The sequence below is a fragment of the Fukomys damarensis genome, unplaced genomic scaffold (genome assembly GCF_012274545.1).
Source record: "Fukomys damarensis isolate Sample0158 unplaced genomic scaffold, DMR_v1.0_HiC HiC_scaffold_31, whole genome shotgun sequence".
Lineage (NCBI taxonomy): Eukaryota > Metazoa > Chordata > Mammalia > Rodentia > Bathyergidae > Fukomys > Fukomys damarensis.
The window spans coordinates 27,778,679-27,786,055 of record NW_022900943.1 but is presented as its reverse complement, the minus strand read 5'-3'; positions in this window follow the sequence as shown (position 1 = coordinate 27,786,055).

Genomic DNA, 7,377 nt, shown 5'->3' with positions numbered 1-7,377 from the left:
ATATATATGCATGTACATAAGTACACATAGACATTTGAGAACTGTAATCAGGGCTGTCATGCAGAACAGAGAGAAAGCTAAAATGCTTTCATTTCACAACTAAAGCAATGGAAATTCATTGTGTGTCCTGTATATAGATTAGACAATTTTTTCAGTATCATGGTACATAAGCTGAAAATATCAATTTCTTTCACCTTATGTATGATGCTTTTAGATGGAAATTCTGGTCAATGGCAAGAAGCATTGATTTGGTTGGGCTAAAGTTTTAACCAAAACTAATGCATCATTCTTCCTTGGCTGGTTTGCCAAACAGACTCTTTAGCCATGCACACCTTGAAATAAAGGGATGTTAAAAATTTGTAAGAAAATTAAATCTGTGATAGCTATGCCAGGTCCTTTACTGCCATAGAGTAAGCAAATTATGTTTGCTTACCTTTGCAATAGGCAAAAAAATAAAAATAAAAGTAAAAAAAACACATAACAGAGATAGCTTTAAAATTAAGATATAAAAAGAGGATCGATCTATTAAGTTTCTATTGCTTTATCAAATGTAACTTGAGTCTCCAGCCTGGGAATGTATTTTTTTCTTTTTGTCTGTGGGTTTTTCTCTTTACATAATTTTATCTCTTAGCTCTTAAAATATTATAATTTTCAGCATTTGAATTTATCTCTCCATATTTATTTTTGGACTCCCAATGTCTGGGATATTGTAGCTACTCAATAAACAGACTGAAATACCTTTGCAATCATCAAAACTATGAAGACAAAATTGTATAAACTAGGGGATGTTATAAATTAATCTTCACTTTTAATCTTTTCTCTAAAACTGTGTTAACCACTTGGATTAAAAAAATAATAATAATAAAACTGACTGAAAGAGTTCGGTGGCTTGGCTTTCCTTGAGAAACAACCAACATTTTTTCTTTTGATCCATAATTGCAACACTGTGAGGAAAGCCATTTATAGGGTCCTTTCAGCAGTTTGTAATTTAATCCAGACTCATAAAAGAAGAAGATGGCTAGAAAGGGACGAGTATTAAGAATACAAAGCCCGAAAAGAAGGGAAAAGAGCACATCAAGAAGACTGGTTTTGACCTTTCTGCTTTGTCATAAAACATTAGCACCTTTTATATAATTGTAATTTTTGGTTCCAAATTTTATGTTGAACACATGTGCTTTGTTCTAAACTAACTCCCAGAATTGTGTCATGAAATATTCTGGTACAACATCACACTGGAGTCCAGTTCATGAACCAGTTTCCCGTCATCCTTTAAATCTCTGAGAGCGGGAAAAGTAGCCATTGCTGTTTATCAAGTGGAACCAGTATGCTTCCTTTCTAGTTTCTCATAATTTTTCATCACTAAAAAAATTCACAAGAATAGAGGAAGAGGGAAAATGATTTAGAGATTTTAGGGAGAACTCAACTCAGTTAACGAAAATGCTCCCTTTGTATTTTCCTGATTTTTTTTTCTTTTATTGAGTTTATTGGTACATTCTAGGTACACAGTACAGTTACATTCATCACTGGGATCTTGTACCTTTACAGGACAGGTCTTGGTTCTCATTTTTTCCCTTTGCCCCTGCCTTCCCTTCACCCCTCCTCCTCTTCCCATTTACAAACACTTTATTTCCATCTTTTCATTTTGTCATATTTTTTTCTTTTCCCTTATTACCTTTCCCCTACCCTTCCCACTTCCCCTAGACCTTTAACTATTTTCCTGATTTGACACTGCACATGTCCACAGTGGGCTGCACCCTCTGAATGCTACTAGCTGCTCTTCATGCATGAATCTGGGATGTAGGCATCTTGTCAGTATAGATTCCTCATTTTAAACACATATGTAATAGTTTTTAACTTACTGTTCTTCTTGTACTTGCTGAATTTACATCGTCAAGGAAGGTTTAATACTTAAATACAATTTGTGAAGTTTTTGGGTGACTCTAACTTTAGTGGCATCTTACTGATCTGTAGGTCCAAACAATTTTCAATTTTACATTGAACACCATCACTTATTTCTTTTTGTTCACCTTTGTGTACATACTTGCTTTCAACAACTGTCCTTTTACAAGCTGTAGCTGGTGAGTTTAGAATGCAGACACCACCATGGATAAAGGAATATTGCCACACATTGTTTTGACAAACAGTATGGCCCATTTGTTGTCACACAGCACTAAGTGATCACGTCCTTCCTAATGAATGCCTATGTGAGGAAAGCACATCTTCCCATCCTTAGAAATGTGTTCTTCGCTCACTGATATTTGAGTTTGAAAAATTCACCTGGGACATTTTCTTCTGAATATTTATGAGCTAAAATTCTACTTAGGTGATGATGAATTTTGTGTTTAGTAAAAAGTGATGCTGATTGTTGATATTCTGAACTATGTTTTTCAGTTTTCCTGTTTGCCACTATTGACTGAATGTGAGACCCTCTGAATTCAAAACTGTGTTCAATGAAAACTAAGAGTAAACCACAAAGACCATGCCTCCTGTTTCCTAGTGTATCTTCTCCAGTGACATCAGATTTCAGACCACACAAAAGGAAGATTGCTGCAATAGTGATTATTTTACACTTCTGTCATTTATGTGACCTCATCATTCTATTTTTGTTATAATTTAAACGTTTTAAAAATGCCTTGGAATGATTGTTAAGTAATGAAAAAATAATTGCTAGGATAATGAAATAGTAAAACGTTTCAAGATATAGGAAAACATGAAAAATCACTGAGAACCCTTACAGTAACATGTATAAAGGGTCCAATGACCCAAATGATAATTACATATATAAAAAGATCCATTGGACCCAATAGTAATTATTAAAAGAGTACAGGATTTATCCGACTTTAACCTTAAAAAGTGAATCATTCTCTTTGTTCTTTGCAAGATATCTAAGAAAGAACAAAAGTCATGAAATGTCAATACTTAAAAATAGAACTATTTAGAAAAAGAAATTCAGAAATAAAAACTGATGGTATTGTTAATTGGATATAAAAGGTACTTCTTGAAAGAAGAAATCAGCAATGCGTATTTGTGTGCTGATATATAACATCATTCTTCAACGTTATGTACAGAATCGCGGCTAGTGTTCTGGTGTTCCACTTTCATTTTATTCACCACAATATTCCCAATAAATCCAGCTCAGCATCAGTTCTTCTTTAGACCAGTCCTGAGGACTGTGATCTAGTTTCCTGCCCTGATAGGTGGAAGACTGTGGAAATCTTGATTCGGTAAACAACTTCAGCTTTGGATCTGAAAGTAAACAGCTTCCAGGAAAAAGCTTCCCTGGCTCTGTCTGTCTCTCTCACTCAGAAACTCTGGCTGCATACCAATCATCTCCTTCTGTATTGCATCCAGAGCACCTCGTGGGTCTCTTGCTTGTTTTCCAGAAAACGTTCCCTCTTTCGGAGGCACAGCACTTCCTGGCGTTGCTGTGAGGCATAGCAATGTTCCTACCCAGGCTCCCAGGGCCAAGGGCAGTGTTTGCCTTTGATGAAACAGTGTCCCAGTTTCTCTTCTATAATTTGTAGAATTCTCCAAGGTATTAACACTATCTAAAAACAAAGGACATCTATTTTTTTCTTCTACAATCTGTTGGCAGGGTCCTATAGAGTTATTTCTTGGGCCCAAATAGAAATTTGTCCAGGTTTTCTATGCAAGTCTCTAACTACAGCTCTTCCCTTTCCTGCAGTCAGGATTCTACAAGATAAAGCAGAGACCCTTCAAGTCAAGGTCACATGAAAACATTGTTTTTCTCTGTAGGTGACAAAGTATCTGGCTCCGATTTCTCTATCTAATCCTGTTACATCTCAGGAGGTTTTCTCTCACCTCCTTGCAAATAAATTTCTATGGAATCCCCTCAACTGGTTTATCAGATGTTTTCAAATAAGCTCCTCCCACCATAACCTTGCCCTTAGAAATCTCATATGATGTACAATTCAGATTCATTTGGCCTCATTCAAACATTTACCAAAAACAGCCAAATTTTCTTGAAAATAATGAGCTCTGAATATGTCCCACCAAAAATTCATGCTGAAACTTAATCACTGGTGTGATAAAAGTAAGAGTGGTCTGCAGAGCATGATTTAGGCTTCTGCTTTCATGAATGAGAATAAGTGACTTCATCGAAGATTAGCAAGGAAACTGTTGGCTCCTTCTGCCATGTGAGGGTGATGTAGAAAGCACCAATTCGGAAACACACAGCAACCCTCTCAGGCCCCAGATTTGCTGGGGAACTCTCCTCATGTTGGATGTCCCAGCCTCCAGGACTATGAGAAACAAACTTCTACCCTATAGAAATTACCACATTTTAAGTACTTTGTTATAGGAACCAAAACAATCTGACACTGTACGAAGTAAAAAACGGTACTTGAAAATGTAGTTATCTCTGTAGTTGAACCACTTGTTCTTTGGTTTTCTGCCAATAAATATTAAAAGTTCTGTCAGAATTTGATGAAAAGCAAAATGGATGAAGAACTAAAAATCTCATGAAATTATGGACTGTGGCTTTCTAAATTCATGATTATTAATCTGAATTTGAGACATACACGGAGAAAAATGAAAACAATTTGTAAGCTTGCAATTTGTTTAACTTTCTTAATATTTTGACAATATTTTGGCTGACTAGTTGAAATATGTTGAATAAGAATAATTATGTGAAATGCTCAGTTTTTTAAAATTGATATCACATTGTAAATTCAGTTCTATCCTACTTTTTCGCCTAAATTTATAGTAGAGCATTTTCTGTGTCATTGAACATTATTTGAAAATAGACTTAATGGCTTTGCAATAGACTATTTTAAGGAAATACTGTAATATATTTAACTAATCTCTTATTGTTAGACATTTAAATTGTATCCAATTTTTCACTATCGTAAAAAGCAGGTATAAACAACCTGATATGCAAGCGTGTGATAGCATATTGCTGCTTGTTATTCCTCTAGAATGCATTTCAGTAATTCTACTGCCTCAAAGTCTATGAATATTTCTAAGGCTTTTGAACATTTTGTCAACTTGCCCTCCCAAATGGGCATATGAATTTACAGTTTGTTCAATGCCTTCCCAATCTTTAGCAAAACAAAACAAATGCTTTTGACATTCTTTGTACGCTATCTAGAGTTCAGATATTAAAACAATTCCGGAATTAGGCGTTTTTCTAAGTGAATTATTTAGCTGCCTTGTTTTCATAAATGGGTGTAAAATGTGCTTTTGGCCAAGAAATTCCAACGTTTTAACATTTGTTCTAGATTATTTAAAAAATCTAACTCAAAAGATTTCACATAAAAATGACAGATTATGCCTCTGGTTGGGAGACATGAGTTTCTTGAAATATTTTCATACATTTCCAACTGTCTATATTAAGCAAAGTACATAGTAATTGGTTGTTCGCACAATTTTAGAAAGGAAGCACTGTCAAATTTTGTTGCTTATATAAACGCTAAGGGTGTGTCTTCAGAACTTTGATCGATACGATATATAATAGAGCTATGATCCAAATCCAGGTCTCTTTTTTAGTGTTATGGTTTAGATCTAACACCCCCCCCCAAGTTGCATGTGTTTGGAATGTGATTGAATCGTGCTGGAACAGTGTTATCTGTAGATTCGTCTATTCGATTCGTCTATTGATGAGTTCAGTAGCTGAGTTTCATTTTAGGAGGTGGAGCCTGGATGGAGGTTGGTTACTGGTGGTGTGATCGATCTAGCAAAGCGCATGGTTCCTCCGTTCTCTCTATATATATCCTGGCTGCCGTGGGTTCAGTACTCTTTTTCCTCCCCATCCCTCTGCCTTACTATTTCTGCCTTGAAGCCAGCCAACCAACCATGGACTGAAACTGAGCACAAAAAATCAATCAATCAATCAGTCAATCTCTTTCTTTAGATTTTGGATGCTGAGTAATTTGTCCCGGTGATGGGAAAGTGACTATGACTCAGAATTTTTAGTCTGTGAAGTTCCCTCTACTGTTCTTGATGTCTAATTAGTAGAGGATCAGGTTTTTTCGATGAAAGTAATGTATTGCTGCTGAATTGCAAACCTTTAGCATTAAAACAGGTTGGGGTGGAAAGAATTATTGTTTCCTCTCTCCAATCATTCTTGGATTCATCCTTGTTTATTCAGCTTTGCATACTTGCCAGATCTCATGTGACAAACTTCTTCATGCTACCAGGATTTGAAACTCAGGAATCCCAAGTTTACTCTGGCCAAGGAATATTAAATTCCCTGCATTTATTATATCAAAAAGTTCAGCGTATAGGCAAGGATGAGCCTAGACCTCAGGATCTGCCGATGTTAAATTTAACACTTTCTATATTTGATTTCAGTGAATTAACTGGTAAATACTCTGAAAAGTGCTTCAGAAATTCCTCCATTTATTTTTCTCTCAAGATACTTTTGCTTACTACTGTATCATTCAGGCTACTTAAGGAAAAGAAATAACAAAATGATGTTGGGTAGCAGAGAAAGAATACCACGAGTAAATAGGGAGAAATAGAGCTGCGTCCACAAGGCAATCTCACGTCAGGTGACACTGATTTGTATTCAGGGATACCTAAAAGGCTCTCTGGTGATTCTAAATACTTAAGAGCATATTCATTTCTTTCTAAGAGAAACCAAAATTACCCAGTAATTTAATTCTTATTGAGCAAGAAAGGCAGTCAGTTATAGACAGACACACACAGACTCACTGGTTTGTTATGCTTGTTTCTCTACGCTTAGGACTGAAGAGTTAGAAATGTTAGTTGTACAACAGGAAATGGAGAGGCAGCCTTCAGTTATTGTTGGCTTGGCCTCAGACTTCTTGGAATGCCAACTGCTCCATCAAGGAATTACAGCCAAATTTCCTATGACGGAATTGTTTTCTTTTAGAAAGGCAGACAAATACCTACCATGCAAACTTGCTGTTCTCAGCAATATCAGTAAAGGTACTAGCAGGATAATACATTTAAAACATCCCTTCTCTACACTCTTACTTGCCTTCATTTCTGTCCTGGACACTGTTGATTATTGTCCCTTCATTAGTTTTAGGTATAATTAAAAAACTATTACTATCAATGTCCTTGTGTTACCTCTAAAGATAATTAGTGGTTGATTATTGCTATCTGGGCAGAAGATTGTCATCTAAAATGTGTCTTATAAGATGTAATTTTAACTTACTAGCTCCATTTTGAATCTTTAACACTTGTCTATAAAAAAAAGAGGATATCAGAAGTACACTTACTTCAATGAAGAGCAACTTTCACAGGAAAACATACCTGTCTGCCCCCATCAGTAAAAATGCATCTCTTTACAGCAAGGGGAAGACTTTTCTGTTGGCATTAAAACCTCTTATATAGAAGATTTCCCTCACAGGTTCTTTGCAGGAAAAAAAAAAAAAAAAAAAAAAAAAA